General features: G+C 32.5%; 1 protein-coding gene across 1 annotated transcript in view; it reads left to right on the forward strand.

Annotated features, from left to right (window-relative positions):
• HCRTR2 (hypocretin (orexin) receptor 2) overlaps positions 1 to 20,532 on the forward strand; it is a 112,984-nt gene that overhangs the window by 2,124 nt on the left and 90,328 nt on the right. Inside the window, exons 2-3 of the mRNA XM_004673583.1 lie at positions 8,229 to 8,232; positions 8,868 to 8,924. The gene's annotated coding sequence lies outside the window, so the exon portion shown is untranslated. The remainder of the gene's footprint in view (positions 1 to 8,228; positions 8,233 to 8,867; positions 8,925 to 20,532) is intronic.

Here is a 20,532-nt window from a genome sequence, read left to right on the forward strand (position 1 = left end):
GAGAAAATAATAATAATAATGAACAGATATATACCAGGGACATTTTATGGGAGTGGAGTGGGGAATATCAAAAACAGTGGAAGAGGGAAATGCACTGGACTGTGGTGATGGCACGCGGGTGGTTTGGTGATGGAAAGCCCACGGGGATTACAAATGAGATAGAAAAGTGCACAAAATGATGTAAAAATAAACTATTATATTATTCAAAAAAATAAAGAGACTAAGTTTCTGAGAATGCTAAAAAGATGAAATAGTTGAAGTTTTTTGGTTTGGAATTGTGAAATTTTTGCCTAGAAGATATTCCATAAAATCAGTATGACTTAAGCTATTTTAAGAACATGGTAGTTTGTATATAGTTCTCCAGCAAAGAATTTAAGTTCTTCTAAACAGTATGTGTTTCTGTGAGACTCTGCAGTTTATATGTCTGAGGTGAATTACAATAAATGAATGCCTTGCTCTTTCAAATGAAGAACCTAACAATTCATTGAAATTAAATCCCACAATATGTGTAAATATGTGGCCAACATTGCAAAACAATGTGCTGATGTTGCTATCATGTTAGTATTAGCACAGGTTAGTAGATGAAGGAACTGATGTTCAAAAACTGTTGTTGTTTTTTATTATTATAAACACTATTTTGGGTGAACTGATACTGTCTCTTGAAGTATAACCCTCTTCTTTAAATTTTTTCTAGAGTCATAATTTTAGCATGTGCTGTTTTAAAATCCATAAACCCACAATGGATGATGATAGAGGACTGTGGGGCCTTGGTGGTGTTGGCTATGGTATGGTGACATACATTTTAGGAGGTAACATCTGAAGTATCTGAGTCATATAGAATGTTTTAAACCAATGTTACTTAAATTTTAAAAAAAATGAAGACAAAATGAAAAGACAGAAACTGGAAGAAACATAAAAATACTCAACCAATCAGGGGATAAATATTTCCTGACAGAGAGTAGATCCAAGAGCAAATTTCTAAAAGGACTTACTGAGGAATTCCATATGAACAGCCTCAATTCACAAGAATCTAACCTCTTCTCTCTCAGTTATATTCATTCACTTTTTTCATTCAACATGTATTTGTTGAGACATCTTTTTCCCTAGGCACTTTTTCATGTTCTTGGAATACAGCAGGTAAGAAAATAGAAGGAGAATGTGGGAACGCGTTAGATTTGGAAGACCTCTGCAGAACGCTGTAGTTGAGAGTTGAGACCTAAATCAACCAGCCATTCATTCAAAATTGGAAGTGAGAATTTCGATGGACAAACCACAGTTTTGTCCAGAAGGTTGACATTTTACACAAAAGTTTATTGTCAGGGTGCTAGTGGTGTATTTGAGAAAGAAGCAGATGTGTCTGTCTTGTCTCCCTTGGAGTGAGAAGTGAAAGAAAGGACCTTAAGGTAGATCTTGGAGCATCTCAGGTGAGAATGAGAGGTGTGGATTCACTTTTAGAAATGATGTGTGCTACTGGAGGTTTGAGCACAAGAGAGACCAACGTGACTACATTTGTTTTAAGGACTTTCCTGACCACAGTCTGACAACTAGACTAGAGGATTAGTCTACGATCAACTAGGGAAAGCCATTAGGAGATAACTGTATCAAGCCAGCCCCTTTGATGTATCACAGGTTTTTAAAGATTGTGATATAGAGACAGATTCACACACACATATAAAGACTGAAAGGACAAGAAACCCAATTTTGATAGAGCTGAACTTTATGACTCTGATTAATTAATACTTCTTAAGGACTTTGACAATTTATGAAAGAAATCTTTAAAGTTTCATTTCCATTTATAAATAAAATAGAGAGTTATCTATCTCTCCCTCCACCTATAGTGGTGGCAGGATCAAAGGAGATAATGTGTTATAAAAGCACAAGGGACACCACAAACTTCAAAGCATGGTGCCCTACAAATGTCAGGTGTTATGGTAATTGTGAGCCCTGATTTGATTTTCAGCAAGAACCCATTTGTTTTCTCTAGATTAGTTGAAGGGAAACCAGACAATTTAAACTGCAACTACATGGTGCTGCCTAGTACCCTGAGCAAATTAAATAAAATCCGAAGATGATAATTTAGGCTTTTTTTTTTTTGAAATTAGCCTTTCTTTCAAATCCTGGTGGCATAAAATTGAACAATTTTAAATATAAAGGCATTGGGAAAATTTAAAATGTCTATGAAATGTCACTGTTTCATTATGAACCTAAACCATAGTGGTTTAGTTGAACACATTGAAGATTGTAACTGTTTCTCAGTATACTGAGAAATCTAGATATCCACAAGCTACAAAGCAAAATGAAATGGTCCTCCTGGTATTCGTAGAACTTAATCTAATGTAAATTTTGTTGTTTTTTTTTTGAGAGAGACTGGAGAACTGCTAGCATCATTTCTTCCACAATCGCCCCATTCTTCCTTCCACCTTTTCCATGTTCCTGTCTTTCCTCAATATATTGAAAATATTAAAGTCTAAAAGTTGAATTGATTGGCTAAGATGTTCCAGCCTATTTCTGAAGAGTTCTAGTCTATTAGTTGTCCCTTGCTTTTTATTTGACTAATTGTTTCTTCCTAATTAGATTCAGTGCTTTCTCTAAACTCTACTCAAATCTTCTTGTCATGGTTTCCTGGGAGATGACTTCACAATCAGAAGCCTTTGTTTTCTGGAACAGATCAAGGTGAAAGGGAGGGAAAGGAAAACTTTTTAAAAATTTTGTCCTTCCCTTCCTTCAAGGCTTTTTAAAAATAGCATCACAACACATTATTTGCAATCACAACTAGACTAGTATTTATAGATTTAGATATTCACAAGATGTTCTTCACGTCATATATACACATATATAATGTATATGTGTGTGCTTATATATATATATATTGACACATATATGTATGTGTGTAACACACATTCATATATATTGTGTGTATTGTTATTATATGTGAGTATATACATGTGCATATATGTGCATGTGTTTGTGTATGTATATATGTATGTATGATTACAAATACACACAGTTAAAGACCTAACATAATTTTATGATGTAGAAACTAAAAGACATATACAAACATAAGTTGTACAACCAGGAAATTAAACAGTGTCTTTTAATTTCAATTCCAGTGTCATCTACTACCGACTTAAAATTATCTAGAAAAATTAAATTTGTATCATCTTGCAAATGTACACTCCCAAGAAATTTAATATTTTACAAACAATTTGTCCTGACAGAGTTTAGGGGCTTAGAGTAAGGGAAAGTTTTAAAAGATGGCTCTATTTAAAAAAAAAAATCTCTGTTCCTTCTACTCACTGGCTTTCTAACAAGTACTTATCTATTCAGCATATATTTATTATTCACATATTAATTGATAAATACTGTGACAAAAGAATGTGCTATAAACAGCTGGTCTTTCATTTTCTTCTTTTTCCTTCTGTTTTACCAAGCATTTTTTTCTGAGAAATTCAAGGCTATTTCTTTTTTGTTTTTGTAATCCAACATAGTTATCACTGTTATTTTTTTTAATATATTTTCCACCACCACCATCTATGATATTGTTTTCTCCCTTTCTTCACCTCCCCATTTTAACCTCAGAAATCTCACTTTTTTTCATTAATGTATAATAATTTTTATGAGTACTTTGCTGAACCATCAACTATGTACATGTTCAGTGCTTGTCTTTAGCTAGATTTACTACAGATAAATACCTCAAACTTCTATTTTGTTGTAAAAGGCAGCATTTCAGCTTTTATTACGACTGAATAGCATTCCGTAGTGTGGATATAGCTCATCTTCTTGATCGAATCCTCTATCACTGGGCAGATAGTTTTTCCCTTACCTTATTCTTGTAAACGACGCTGCAATAAAATTTGTAGGTTTGTGTGTGTGTCTGTGTGTCTGTGTGCTTGGATTGATGGTTTTATGTTCTTCGGATAAATGCTCAAGTGTGACATTGCAATATTTTCATTTCTGATTTTTTTAGGTAAATCCAGATAATTTCCCATAATGGTCAACTTTATGTTTTCACTAACAATAGGGTTTCTCTTTTTTCACATTCATTCTCAACACTTTTGGGGGATTTTTTTAATGAGTCATTCTTCTGGGTGCAAGATAGTATTTATACATATATACCCCTAAACACTTCACAAACTACATTAAGTAATAATAGATACATATCTCAAAATGGTGGATTACAAAATCAACATACAGTAATTTATAACATTTTTATATACAGTGAACAAGAAAAAGAAGAAAACAATTCCATTTATAATAACTTCAAAAATAAATATATAAGAACTAACCAAGGAGGTAAAAGAGCCATATAAAAAAGAACTATAAAACATGATTAAAGCCTTTTCCTGGCTTTTTAAAATTGATTTTGTGCTGTACAGAAAAAGTATACTTGGTATGATATCAAAAGTTGCAGTTTCATAGATAATTGACTTTTCCCAACATATGGTATTTTTGAGAAAATAATATATATGTACTTGAAAAATATGTATGCAGTTGTTTTAGGGTGGAGGGTTCTGTAAGTCTGTTTGGTCCATCTTTGCATTTAAGCCTATTGTTTATTTATTTCCTGTTCTGCTTGTCTGACTCTAATTGTATATGGAGTACTAGAATCCCCTAATGTTATTGTGGTCAATAGTTCTTTGGAGTTCTGTTAGTAACTGGCTTGTATATCTGGGTGCTCCATCATTTGACACACAAATATTTCTTGCTACGTTAGGTCATTAATACAATATGTTTGTATCCATTATTACTTTTGTAAATAGGAAGTATATTTTGTCAGTTGTAACAGTGTTTGATTAGTGTTTGCTTATAGAATTATCTGTTAGCCTTTATTTTCTTGTCTTTATTGGTAAGGTAGGCTTCCTGTAAATAGTAGAAGGTTGGACTTTGTTCTGAAATCTACCCAGTCAAGCACTCTATATATCTTTTAACTAATGAATTCAAGCTATTTGCTTATGGTGTTTATGAGACATAAGTATTCATGAGAACCTTTTTTTCCCCTAAGTCTTCTAAATTTGTGAGATCTTCATTTTGTGTTTTCTTAGAATCAGTTTTAAATATCTTACTTGTTTCTTCTGTTGATTTTTGTTTGTATCTTCTGGTGAGGTAAGTACATAATGGGCTATTTGTGCAGCCCATTGGACTGTCTGTTCCCAAACTCATTCTGATAGGACATATTACTACTTTCCTCTTCCTCAACATTATATAATTTAAATGACTATGCCTCATGTTTGTTGTTCTGTTGCTTTATAATAACCCCTTTAGGCACTTTTTTCTTGGGATTGATGAATTAGTTACAGATTTTCATTGAAGCTCTTTATCCTGCTATATTTTCAATGTTAATCTTGCAGGATAAAAGATTCTAGGCTGGAAATTTTTTTCTTTCAGTACTTAAAATATTGCCTGTAAGATTTCTAAAGGCAAGAAAAGTCCACAGACAACCTAAGGCTCCCTTAAAGGTTTTATATTTTGTTGGATTTATGTTCTACATATGATCTCTTTATTTTGGTTTTGCTGGCTGGATTATGGATAAACTTTTAGACTGTTAGGTTTGCACCTTCTCAGATGACTGATATCTGGTACAGGCAGGAGGTAATAGGTAAAAAGGAATTGGGATAGTAGGGTACAGAACTATCATTTCCAGAGAACATCAGAAATTCACTTCCTACTATGTTGTTGGAACCAGGGTTTTATGTTGAAGATCCACAATGATCTCTTTTAGGCCAGTTATTCAGCCTAGATATCTATATAGTCTTCTCTCCCTCTCAACCTCTAGGTCATTTGAGCAACAGAGGTAGTCCTGTCATGGATTATAGTAAAACAAGGCTAAGATGGGTATTTTCTTTGTTTTTCCAGAGACTTGCCCTGGTGTGTTTGCTCTCATTGTTAATATCCAGGGGCTTAAACTCTGGTTAGTGAAAACTTTCAATTGTATCAGTTTTGGTCTTGTATGATGGAATCACAGGCATATAGAATATCATCTCCTTACGCTGCAAGTACTCCCTTTTTCTGATAAAAGACACGTCTACTACGATCTGGTCATTATTTCAGACTCAGGTGCCAGCTGTTCTGTATTGTGAGTCTGAGTCTAGCCAGTTGTTGTCACTCTGCACCCTTCTCCTACAGTTCTCCAATAGTACCCTCTGTCCTTGCTGCCAGCTCTGTGCACCTGTTTCCCAGCATAGTGTTAGAACTCCAGAATCCTTTGTAGTTTTGTGCCCTTGAATTAACAACTATAGGGGACGCCAAACGACAGCTACCCTCCTTTTCATGACTTGTACTGTCTCGGTGTTGCTGCAGATGTAGTTCAATTAACTTTACTCTAGACATTATATCCCGCAGTGATCTTTTTAACTTTCAGGTGTTTAGTCAGAGGTTATGTACTTCATTCTGCTGCAGTTCATTGTGAGAATATGGAGGAGGTAAGCCTGGCATCCTCATTGTGTAGCTATTTTGCCATACACATCAGCTGTCACTTTCTTGATTAGAAAGCCAGGTAAGAGCAGCAAATGGCCTATGTTTACAAAGTGAAGTAAGAAAGAGAAGGAAATACTCCTGAATTCCAATTTGATTCTCCATCCTTATTTCATTTATACCCTTGTTGCTGATAATACTAATTTTATTGTTTAAAGTATATTAACTTTGCAAAAAAAAATATTTCTAAAGAACTGATCTATTTAAATTAAGTATATCTTCAATGAAATAGTTTGTAGAATATTTGGATCTAGCAATCAGAAACTTAAAAATCTACTTTATTCCTAAAGAAACTATTTATTTTCCTAAAGAGACCTGTTCCCAAACAATCACTAGTAGATTGAAGTTGGAGAAATAAGGCAGGTAATTAAGAAATACTTTAATAGAGAACATATTGGTGGCTATTAACACAAATATTTTCATTTAGAAATTTGCAAAAATGACAATATACAAATAAATTGTTGCCAAAAATAAGAGCAAAAGTTTATCAACACCAAGTTTTTTCTTCATATATTATAGGACAGAGGAAACAAGTAAAATGGAACTGTATTGTAAAACTGTATCACTGACAACAATGCAGAAGGTAAGTTAAACAGGAAACTTCAACTATCCCAAATTAATTAATCAAACAATTCAATTAATTAAGAAAATGGGTTGTGTAACATTTAAAAAAACTTGGTATTGAAATACATTTAAAGTGATCATTTAATTTTTTTAAGTGACATTAATGACATATATTTGGACACAGATCTGTGTTCATGGATTTTTAAAAACCTTAATAAATAATTAATCAGTAGAGAGAAATTGCACTACTTTATTTTTCTCGGTTTTGCTGCATAGGCCTACAAATGATTGATTTTACATATTTTTAATTTAAGGAAGTATCACTGAGCTAAACTGGACACATCAAGAATTAATAATATTGTGGTTTTTTCCAGCTCTCTGTGTTGCTAGCCTCATAATTCTGAGTCATTCACATTATTCCTATTCAAAGAAACATCTATGATATGAGTCCTTTGAAAGTGATCAACAGAATGTTTGAGGTAAAGAGAGAACATTTTGAAGCACATAGTTCTATTCACAAAATATTTCAGAACTTAGGAACAATTTAAATAGAAGCAAAAGATAGGTACTTAAGTAGGTAAGTAAGTAAATAGGTAGATAGATGAATAAAGAACACTTTGAATTTTATGTAAAACATGTATAAAAACTATTATTTCAAGATAATCAAAGCATTTTTAAACTATTAAGCAAAATATGTCATCTTAAATATAATTTTAGGCTAATTGAACAGCACTTAACAGTAGTTATCAATTATTTAATTAAATAATATACTAAGGAGCTTAAATCCATTCCTAGTACTTTTAAAAAATGTTATTAATATTATTATATCAATAGTATTGATACATGAAGAACTTCTAATACTCTGTTTTAGACATTGTTTTTAGTCTAGGAATTCTGCCATCCGTATCTACCATGCCTTCTTTTATAATTTTCCTTAAAAGGCAGAATAAAATTCTTTCTCCCACTTTCTATACTATTTCTGTACAATGGAGCCCACAGACTCACAACTGAGTGGGCTTTCATCATCTCAAATGTTCTGCTTTTCCTAATGTAATGTTTAAAAAAGTCATTCAAAGGGAAGTTTTGCCAAAATTTACTGATACACAGAAAAATGCTTTTGATTTCTTTTTTTTGTTTTTGTCTGGGTTGGAATTATATGTCATTGTGACTGATAGAACTGTGGCAGATCTTAGCCAAGCTAAAGAAGCATTTGTTTATATTAATAGCTAACCCTTATATATAGTGCATGTACTTTGTGCCAGCCAGATCCTTCTAAATTCCTGACATTTCATTTAATCCACACAAAATGACTGTATGGAGGTGAATAACCCTGATTTTCACCTAATACATGGATAATGAGACAATGGGGAGCAAAGGAACTTCTCAGGATCACTTATGTGAAGTGGGTTGGATCAAGCTATGACCCTAGTCAGCTGTTGCAGGTCTTCAGCCAAAAACCCTCACTGTGTTCTGTGTTGTAAACCAAAATATTAAGCAGCATTGAGTTAGTCATTCATCACTTATACCATCCCCAGTAACTTATTTTGGTTTTAAGCCCCCTCCAAAAAAGAATAGAACTCACACGGTAGTCAGGCATCATGTTTTGAAGAACTAACCAGCAACAAGCATGACTGGCACATATTTCCTTTGAGTTCTCTGCTAAAGATCTGTATATGCTATGCTCTTTCCTATATCTCTCACTTTATTACAGCTCTTTTCTCTCGTTGTCTGAGAATTATTTCCTTCCCTATTTTCTTCAAATATTGATGGTTTCCGTCTTAGGCTCAGGTCTCCTCTCCTGTTTCTGAATAATATAAGTTGTTCAGTATCAGTGGCTATCTGTGTTCATTAATGGTTTCTGAATCCTTTTGGCTAGAAGATGCTTTTCTGTGAGCTCTGTATAGATATATTATTGGCTCTTTAAAAATTATTCTGGAATCTTCCACATAGATAAAATATCAAAGTTAATCTAATCAAATCTTCCCTAATCAAACTGCCTTTTCTATTTTTCTCCATTTCAGTTATTAGCCTAATTATTATCAGATTGCTCCAAATAAAAACATACATTATATCTCAGTATCTTTCCTTTTTATATTTTCCCAAAAAGTGAGTCCTGTATATTTTGCTCCTTAAATGTCATTTAAAAGTTCTTTATCTTTCCTATCCCTTTTATTAGTGGTATAATTTATGTCCTTATATTCTGATATGTGGATAATTGCAATAAGCCCATGCTTGGTCTTCATTGACTTATTGCCTAAAACTGTTCAATTTTTCACTTTAAAACCAAGTATCTTTTAAAATAATAAAAATAAAAACCACTTTCCCTGATATTATTCCATGTTGTAAATGTTAACAGTTCTAGACCCTCATAGAAAATGATCTGTCTCTTTGATTAACATGTAAATTCTCAGCCATCTTGCCTCAAATATTCACCACCTCTACCTCAACTCCATCTCCTCTCAACTATATTATAACTGCATAAAGCGTCCTCTTTTTCTCTGAACATGACATCCTTTTTTTCCCATTTCAAAACTAAAACTAGACATAAAACTGGTACTCAAGTTCTTAGCCCTCTTATTATCATTTAGTTATAAGTAGAATAACAAATATTACTTATATTTGTTGGCTTTTCCAACCTAAATTTATTTTTATTTCTATATTCATCATGGTTATTATTTGTAGTAACGTTGACATCGATTTTTTCTCTTGACTTGTCTGATTTTGGTATCAGGTTAATGCTGACCTCCTAAAGTGAGTTTGCACATAATCCTTCAAATTCCCCTTTTAATTCTTCAGATGTTTGATAAAATTCACCAATAAAGCCCTTGGTCCTGGACCAGTGTCTCTTGAGAAATATTTTAATCTCCTGACTAGAAACTTGTTTGTTTAAATATTCTATTCATGGCCCCATCCTCTAGGGTTGCATGTTCCTTGGTATTTATCCATTTCTTCTGGGGTTGTCTCATGACTTTTTTTATATCAGTTGTAATATCTTTACTTTTTGATTCTATGAGTTTTCTTAAATCTGGCCCAATGTTTATCAAATTTTGTTTTCTTTTTTAAAAACTGACTCTTTGTTTCAGTGATCTTTTATCTTTTCAGTCTATTTTCCCCTAGAATCACTCTGATCTTAAGATTCCATCTTTCCTTGTTCCTTGTGTATATATAGTTAGCGTATTTAGATATTTGCAATCTTAACATAGATATTTATTGCCATGAACTTACCTCTTAGAAATATCTTTGTTGCTACATAAATTTTGTCATGTTTTATTTCTGTATTCATCTGTCTGATTTTTTTTTAATTTCTATTTTCATTTATTTGATCAATTTATTGTATAATAACCTGTTGTTTATTCTTCATAATTTATTGTTTTTTATTTTCTTGGGAGTTCAAGAAAATGCCAATTTTGTAAAATTTGTTAAGAATTTTTTAGTGACTTTAGATAAGATCCAAAATGGAGATTGTTCCATATGTGCATGAGAAGATTGTGTACTTTGCTTCCTTGGATTGAAAATTCTGCAAATGTCTGTTAGGTTTACCTGGTCTAACATGCCATTTCAGTCTAATGTTTCTGTGCTGATTTTCTTGCTCTATGATTTTCCATTGATAAAAGTGTGGTATGTAGCTTTACTACTATTATTATATTGCTTTTATTTCTCCCTTTAAATCTGTTAATATTTGGTTATATATAACTAGGCTTCAAGATGAACATTTCATGGTATTAAACATAGGAAAACATTTCATACATAATAATAAGAAACAGATATCACCAAGCTAATAAATGACTGAATAGTACAAAATATTTACAAGATTTGTATGGAACTGACATATATTGAATATTTGTCTCAGAAAGCAACAATATGCATTATGACATATTTAGTCTAGATGGAATAAAAGCTATAAAAAGATACTTGAATTAGTGCAAAATTAATCATTTAAATACATAATAATAACAAATGCCACATTGTTATAGAATTCTTATTAATACAGTGAAAAAGACTTGAGCAATCACATTAATTGTCACAAACAGAACTATAACAGAACTTAAATTTCAAGGTCAAAAATGCGAATTGAGTCATGGGCAACTGCAAGGCACCTTTTTTGGGAATATGATGAAATAATTAATCTTGCAGATAACTCATCTGACATTTGATTAATAAAATTAGAATATTAGGATACAGCAAAGGATAGTCAGAATAAATGAAGTTATTTCTTATCTCCTTGAGATTAGTGTTACAGCCAAGACTATCTCCTGCTTAGGAATTTTGTTTGTCTTTCAAATATCAATCACTGTTTTTCAAACTTTGACATGCATAGACTGTCCTGAAGATCATGCTAGTAGTATAAATTCTAATATGTCTAGATTAGGTTCCATCTTTCTGAATCTCAAGAAAGTTCCCAGATAATTTCATTTCTGCCAGTCTGATGGCCACACTTTGAATAAAGGAAAGTGGGACCATAATGCCGGGTTATAGTGCATAGTTGTAACCAGATGATTTTTAAAAATTGCTGTGCTCGGGCCCACCCTGGTGGCGCAGCGGGTTAAAGCACTGCACTAAGAAGCTTAAGCCACTTCTGCATGAGTTCGATCCCTGCCTGCTCCGGAGGTGACCACATGGCATGGCAGACCTCTCCTGGCCTGTCCGCTGCTCCCCTCAGCAGTGTACTTCGTTGACCTGCCTGTTCTGCTCCCTACTCTGTCTCTGGTGAATTCTCTCACCCTCCACATCTCTGGCCTGTACCCCAGTTCTGTATGAATAAATAAATAAATCTTTAAAAAAAAATTGCTGTGCTCACTCTCATTGCAAGACATTCCAGTTAAATTAGCATGGGAGATTGCTTTAGTGCTGTGAATTTTTAAAATTCCCAGATTTTTGTAGGGGTAGTACATTTGGGAAACTATCAGTTGTAGAGATTTTATAAATTACTATATACCTATTTTTGTACAAAATAGAAGTTAAGTTTTTATTTTGTTAACTTTTATTCGTTAATTGTATTTACTTGTGTATTTGTGTCAATATTTATAAATATAACATTTAATCTATGATATTTCACCAGAATGCTTCATAATTAATGAAAATATCAAATATATGATGACATTAATGAAAACATATAATACAAATTCCATATGATCCAGTTATCCCACTTCTAGGTATTTACCTGAAAATACAAAAACACTAATTCAAAGAGATATAAATACCTACACTTTTTTTCGGTATTGTACCATAGCCAAGAACTGGAAACAACTTAAGTACCTATTGATAGCCAAATTAATAAAGAAAATATTTATAAATGTGTATCTATATATCTTTATAGCAGTATATAATTATATAAATATATGAACATATACACACTGGAATGCTAATTCTTATAAAAGTGATAAAATCTTGATATTTGTAGTAAAATAAATGGACCTGGGTGGTATTGTGCTTTTGTGTGTGTGCGTGTGTGTAGAAGACCTGGTGTGTAGGCCAGAGGTGCAAGTGGTGAGTATTCACTAGAGACAGAGTGGGCAGAAGAGTTGCAAATTTACTGAAATACACTGCTGAGGGGAGCAGTGTGTAAGATGAGGGAGGTCTGCTCTGCTATAAGTGGGTCTCTAGCTAGGGATCAAACTCAAGCTGTAGCTTGAGAACAACCATGAGGGAGGCCCTGTAAAATCAGAAAGACATTATATTTCATGGATGTGGCATAAAATTAATAAATAAAGATAAAGTAAATAAAAATAAAATTTTTGATTATGAGATGGTTAGTGGTTACCTGAAGGGACAGCTTAAAGAGGTCAATTGCATGTTGAAACAAAATTTGAACTTTGAGCAGTGAAGTTAAGGTAATATAAACAGATACCAATTTATTATGATGTGCACCTGAAACTTATAAGAGTTATTTAATTGTAGTATGAGAAGTGTACACATACATATACATACACCAATAGTTATTAACTGGAATATTAGTTGCTGATTGGAAATTATGGAGAAAGTATTTTCTTATCAAATGACTGTCAAGCATTGATGGACTTAACCCCACCTGCCATCCTCTTCCAGGTATTTATATCAGACTTTAGTGAAACAGGTGTTCCAGACGCAGTTGATAGTCTGCAGCATGGTTGTTAGGGAAACCTAGCTGTGGTATGTAATGGGAAGCCATTCCCTTCTAGGTGGTTTAAATTTATGGCTACATCTTAATTTAGATCAGAAAGATGGTATGTCTCTGAAATGCTTCCAGTTGCTAAGATACTATAAAGCTGGGGTCCTGAACTTGAAAGTTCATGTGTGGGTTGCAGATAGTGTGTGTGTGTGTGTGTGTGTGTGCACATGTGCATGTGCGCGCGCGCACTTGTAAGCATCTCATCTATTGCATTTCACTAAATACGTAAATGTGTAGCAGATCACTTTTGACAGCAGTCACTATATAAAAATAGCTGCATTAAAATATTATTTTACAGACAGAGAACTTGAGATATAAGATGGTCATTTTCCTCCCTTTATCTTGTAGTTATGAATGTTTATAGCCTAAGTACAATTACCTAGTTTTTTACATAAGTGTGAACATAGTATACCTTATAAAAAAGAAAATTTCCTTTTCTAAGAGACCTTCTTTTCCCTGTCATTTCTTGTTTTTTATGTGTTGTAGAAAAAATCACTTTAATGCTAAATGTCCCAGACCTATTTGTTTAAAATATTATTTTATTTCAAAAGAGGTCATCAATGCTATAGGTGCCCAAGGGTCTTTAATATTATATATTAGGACTTTTCTTTGAGATAATTTAAATGTGGCCAATCTTTTCTAGAATCTTACCAATAAGTGCAAGTGGATGCAACTGAGGTTAGAAAGTGAGATTGGGAAATTGCTAATATGATTTATTTTAGTTTTGCTTTCTTTTTTTGCTTTTTATCAAATATGAGTAAAAGAAAGGTCAAATGAGGACATATCAGAACATCTTGGCAAAGCTAAAATATGCCATCAATAAAAAAACAAATAAAAATTAAATATAAACTCTTTAAATCCAAGTTTTAAATAAAATACGCTAACCATTAATCATATTTTGATACCATGATAACACTGTCTAAACTAAATTTAAAATATTCTTAAATATGAAAGTGCATTTAAATGACATAAGGCATTTATAAAAAGAAAATAATTTACCTGCTTTAAATCTGTTTGTCTTTACACATATGTGAAATTTAGATAATTATTTTCAAAAAATGGTTGAAATATATGGTTTAAATATGTGCTTTCAGAACTTGTTATTGGAATTCACTTAGACTATTTGGTAAAGTTAAAACATTTTAATGCTGTATTTCTGTAAACTATAATTATAGTTTACAGAAAATTAAATTAAAAATTTCTTGATTCTGAACATTATCATTCACATAAATGAAAAAAATGTATAGTGATCCCAATCAAATAAACACCCTATTTTTTGTGGCATCATTACTAGTCATGATGATTCTCTCAAGTTGACTTCATTGTCCAGGGTGTAACCTCAGAACACGCTTACTACCTTATTCACATCAATGGGTTAGCACCCACTTGTCACATAAATTTAACACAATATGTTCAAATTTATTGATCCAAACACTGGTTTTGCTGCTAAGTTATGTGTTGTTGTTGTTGTTGTTGTTGTTGTTTTTCATTTGACTGTGTCTACTAAATTTCCAAACTTTATCTCTAATTTTGTATATTATATGCCAAGTTACTAGGAAATAAGCAGAAATGTCTTTAGAATTTGAAACTCTTGAATAATGAACTTTGTATTTAAGTAATCTTTCATGTTAGCACAAAAAGCAGCCAAAGATGTAGAAATCAACCTCAATTCACATAATTCCTAGAGATCTAAGAAATAATAGATAGTAGTTTTATTATTATCTTCAGGGGAAGAAATTCACCCATTGGTATTAAACATTTTCTATACATGTACAGTGTTTCATTGTAGAACATTTGTTTGTATTGCCAAGGTCTAATAGCTATTCAAAGTAGAGTTATACAAAGAGGTAGTTAGACATGCTTAACATTCAAAATGTTAACTCATTCAGCAGTATAGAAAAATTCTTAAGTGTTTTTGAGGTCACAAGTAATTAGATTATTCATCCTAATTTTATTTTCATTTAAGCGTATTGGTTATTTCAATAAATGTATAGTTTTTGAGGACTAGTTTGAATATAAATTGAATCATTTTTATCAAAATAAACATGAAAGCAACTTCTACAGAGATTTAAAATTGACTTACTTTAGGAGTAACACTATGCGACAGACTTAAATTGTTCTTTGCCTTCTAAAATGTCAACCTTGGGCATATTATCCAAACTTAAGTTGTCCACTTCATTCAGAAAATAGAAGGAAGATTCTGACATCTTCAGCATGGTGTTGAGGATGATGTAAGTTGGCATTTTCTATTGTCAAGTTCTTGGGGCAGTACAAACTCATATATATATATAGTATTAGTAATACATTCCTACTGTTTTTATTACAATTGTAATATTATTACTGTGTCATTGTAGCACATCTGGAATAGTTGTATAATTAATTTTAAGGATACTTTAGTGAATACCAAAAGAAATAAAATATATTGTCCCTTGTTTAGGTGCATTCATTTCTAATTTTAACCCTTTCCTTGCTGCTATTATTTCTAACACCACCATTGATTCACTTCATAAGTTCATATACATATGATCATTCCAAAGCACATATAACAATCTCAGTTAATCCTCACAATAACTTTATGTGAAATTACTAACCTACTGATGAAGAGTAAAAACCTTTGTTACCAAGTGACTACGGTGAATAGTAAAACTGGAATCAAAACCAGAGTCTCTCTTTGTGTTTAGTATTATTCTGGTTCTAAACCCAGACAAACATCGCACAAAGATGAAAACCATTGACTAATATATTTTGTAATGTAGATATATAAATTCTTGACAGAATGCTATTCAACTAAATCCAGCAATATGTTAAAGAATTATTGTAATAGGTAAGTAGGATTTGTCCCCAAAATGAAGTTTTATTAAATTGGGATATTACCTACCACAAGGGTAGTCACAGTTTTAAAATGTGGAAAAGTAGAAAATTTATACATTTCTATGGAACTATAGAAGATACCACTGTGTAAAATAGTTGGCAATTACTCAAAATCTCAGTCATCAGAGTTACCATATAAAACAGTAATTCAGTAAAAACAGTAGGTATATAATGAAGAGGGCCGGATGCATAATTTTCAGTAAAAATTCATACATGAATGTTCCTGAGAGCTATTTCTAATTTACATCACATGGTGCAATAAACACAACATCAACTGCTAAAAAGGTAAACAAATGTGGAATATTCATAAATAGACCTTGAAAAAGTTATATGAAAATTCAAAAACAGAATTCCACATATTGTATGATACATTTATAAGCAGTATCTCCAATAGTTAAATCCAGTTGCCAACTGGTTGGAAGGGGAATAGGAAGCTACTGTTTCTCTTTGGAGTGATAGTTGCAAAAAATTATACATATGTTAAAATCACTGAATTTTACAATTTACAATAGCTAAAATAGTTAAGGGATGTGAAATTTATTTCAATTAGAAAATAACAAAACGACAAAACAAACAACAAAAGGAGACCAGTCATTAAATGATTGCATTTTTAGCTCAATGAAAGATTGTCATGTTACTTTGACCATTGGAATTGAACACATGAATCTCTTTCACCATTACTTAACAGTGTGCATTTCATGTATTGATGTATTTGTTAAAATATAATAGCCTGCATTATCTGTGAAGGGTAAAAACATAGGAAGCACTTCCTAGTACATTTTGTGAGAGCAATTATGAGAGCTAGTCCAAAGCCAGACAAAGACATTACAAGAGAGAAAATTGCAGACTAATATTTCTCATTAGCGTAGGTGGAAAATGACTAAAAAAAATAGCATAATAAATCCAAAAACCATAAAAATAATAATGTGTAACAGCCAACTAGGATTTACTCTTGTATGGAAGGCTTGTTTGATAATGAAAAATTGATTAGCATAGTCCATCATAACAACACACTAAAAAAATTATGATTATCTCAATAAATTCAGTAAAGGTATTTTACAAAAGCTAACATCCATTTATTATTAAAAAAAATCAATAAACTTAACAAAAACTACCTCAATGAGATAAAGTGTATCTCCCAAAATGTAGAGCTAACCTTATACTTAATGGGGAGAAACTTAAAGTCTTCCCTATATGATATGTACAAGTTATGGTTGCCCACTCTTACCACTACTTTTCAACATTGTGCTGCAAAAAAGTTCTTGCAAATGAAAATTTACAAGAAAGGAAAATATATACAATTGGGAAGGAGGAAATAAATCTGCCATTGTACACAGATGACTTGATTGTCTATGTAGAAAATCAGAATGAACTAACAGTGGCAGCAACAACAAAACCTTAAAATTCCTGTAAATAGGCCCTCCCTGGTGGCGCAGCAGGTTAAAGCACTTCGGCATGAGTTCGATTCCCGCCTGCCCCGCAGGTGACCACATGGCGTGGCAGACCTCTCCTGACCCGCCCACTGCTCCCTTCAGCAGTGTACTTTGTCGATCTGCCTGTTCTGCTCCCCACTCTGTCTCTGGTGAAGCCTCTCGCCGCCCCTGAGCCTCTGGCCTGTACCCCAGTTCTGTGTGAACAAATAAATATTAAAAAAAAAAAAAAAGATAAAGATGATTTCTTGTTAAAAAAAGAATCCTGTAAATAATAAGTAATTATGACAGTTACAAAATACAAGGTAAAAATTTAAGTTATTCACTTTCATATTTAGTGATAAGGAGCAAATGGAATTTGAAATTAAAAATGCAATTTATCATTTATCATTTATCCATTGAACAGAATAGTCTAGAAATAGACTGCTATAAATATAATCAAATGAGTTTGACAAATAAGCAAAGGTAATACAAAGAGAAATAATTGTCTCTTCAACAAATGATATTGGAACAACTGAACATTCAATGCAGAAGTGACTGAATTCTTAAATACTGATAAAATCTTATGCTTTTGAGAATATGGAGCAACAAGAATTCTCATTTCTTACTGATAAAAATGAAGGGAAATTTGGGGACCTGATAATGCAAGATAAAGGCAAGAAGGGATGCAAAGAACTTGACTGAAATGAAACATACTTAAAACAGAAAAACAGAAAAATAAGTAAAGACAGAAATAATTTGTAGTAATTTGTTATAAGTGACTTTGATGGTCAATGTCTGAGTATTATAGGGTACAAATTTGTTACATTCTCAGGAATCAACTTGAGTTATCCCTAATAACAAGTCAGCAAAAGACCCTTTCTCCTTTTTTAATGTGAAAAACAATACCCAGAACCCCTGTGATTCAGGGACTTTTCCAGAATGATTTTCTCCAACACATTATGGTAAGAAATAGTGGTTTTTAGATCTTAGAGATGTCATATATATTCCTGTAAACTAATGAAGTTATTTGGGGGATATATAAGCACAGTGCAGTCATTTTGAGGAGTGCCAAATTTGATTTTATTTTCAGTCTGACCTGAAAAAAGGAAAACAATTTCTTTTCAAGTACTGAGAAGTCCAGAGTGGGTCTCCTCCCTATTCCTTTCTTGAATTCATTCCTCAAAATGCACAGAGAAACAGAAAATAAATGTCAGACATACTCTTACCATGCATTCAGCCTCTCTCAAGGAATTAATGAAACATCATGTTTGTGTTCTGGGTGATGGTCTTTCAAACCCTTATATTTTGAGCCCCACAACCACTACCTTGCTTCTCCTGAAGAATCATTCAGCTTGTCTCTTTTTCTAGTCCTCTTATATAATCCATTCTTGACATCACTGCCAGACATTGTTATAAAAGTATGACCTTGCTCACTTTACCTTTCTTTTATTCCCTCTTTTCAAGATTTCACAAAATCCTGCACACCACCACTCCTTAACCCCTTGGTTCTCCTTTTCTTTAATGAGTCAGCTCCAGTGACTTTCTCTGTGTGGAATCCATCCATTATGGTTTTCCCCAGGCTTAGTTGGGTATTCTTTCCTGCTCTTATCATAGTATATGCAGTTCTCTATCTTAGAAACTTTACATGATTATTCTATTATCATAACACTTCTAAATCACTAGTGGTCATTGAAGTTAGACTATATATTATTGATATTTATGGATGTCTTTGTTGCTGATTTATCATTTGACCTTTGGTAAATCATTTTTCTTCAGGAACAAGTTTTCCCCCTATAAAACAGGCCAATAAATAGAAAACCCCTCAGGGTTTTAGACTACTCTATATGACTATTGGTAGAAATATAGTCTGGTCCAGCCTTTATGGAAAACACTATGGAGGTTTCTCAAAATGTTAAAAATAGATCTTCCACATGGTCCAGTAATTCTACTTCGAGGTATCTACATGGAGAATTCAAAAGAACTAATTTGAAGGGATATGTGCACTCCTATCTTCATTGCAACACTGTTTAAAATAGCTAATTTATGGAAACAACCTAAGTGCCCAACGACAGATCAGTAGATTAAAAAGATGTGGTATAAATGCATAATGGATACTACTACTCGGCTTAAAAAAAAAAAAAAAAACCCTCTTGTCATCAGTAACAAGGTGGAAAGAATTGGTAGGTATAATGCTAAACAAACTAATTCAGAAGCAAAAAAGACAAATACCAGATGATTTCACTTATATATGGAATATAGAGAAACAAAGACTCAAACAGAATCAAATCAATAACAGCTCCTCAATTTGGAATGTAGAATTGAGGCTGGCAGAGGGTGAGGGAACAAGTTAAAAGCAAAATGTGGAGGGTGCTAAATAGACTATGTTCGAGGACTGTGGGTGCTCTATAGTGGAGTGTTGTTTAACCTGCCCTGAAGAAGGTTAATCCTATACCTGATCATATACATTGTTGCAAAACAATTAAAATATATATATATATATATATATATATGTACATCTTCATATATTAACAAATATAGTTAAATATAACTTTGAAGGAATGTTCTAAACTGTATAGTCTAAGACAAATGTGAAAAATTATGATTGAAGGTAAGGGTATGGACAGTTGGGTAAATACTTATTATGAACCAGAAATGTCTTGTGATTACTGAACAAATAATTAGATATAAGCATTGGCTGCATCCAAAGTATAGTGTACATTTTGTGCTGGCAGGACCCAGACTAGATTACTGTATTTCCTTCTAGTTGCATATTATATAAGATATTGACAGTTGTCTTAAGAAAAAACAAGAGAATATAGGTTGTAGAGATGGAAAAAAAAAAGAAATAGGGAAAATGATGTAGGAAACTGGTGAGGGGGTGGCGGGGGGCAGATGTCTGCTTATTCCAGATGAAATCATGACAAATCATCATATGGAAGATTTATTCCATGAGTACCAAATGCAAACTAGAGATGGGTGTAGAAGACTAAGAAAGACAAATTTTAGTTTAAGATCTTATTTTTATGTTAGAAACAGTTTAGAGCACCCTCATGATGGTGGTGGTAG

This window comes from Condylura cristata, unplaced genomic scaffold (assembly GCF_000260355.1).
Source record: "Condylura cristata isolate star-nosed mole 26May11 unplaced genomic scaffold, ConCri1.0 scaffold00001, whole genome shotgun sequence".
NCBI classification, from domain to species: Eukaryota; Metazoa; Chordata; class Mammalia; order Eulipotyphla; family Talpidae; genus Condylura; species Condylura cristata.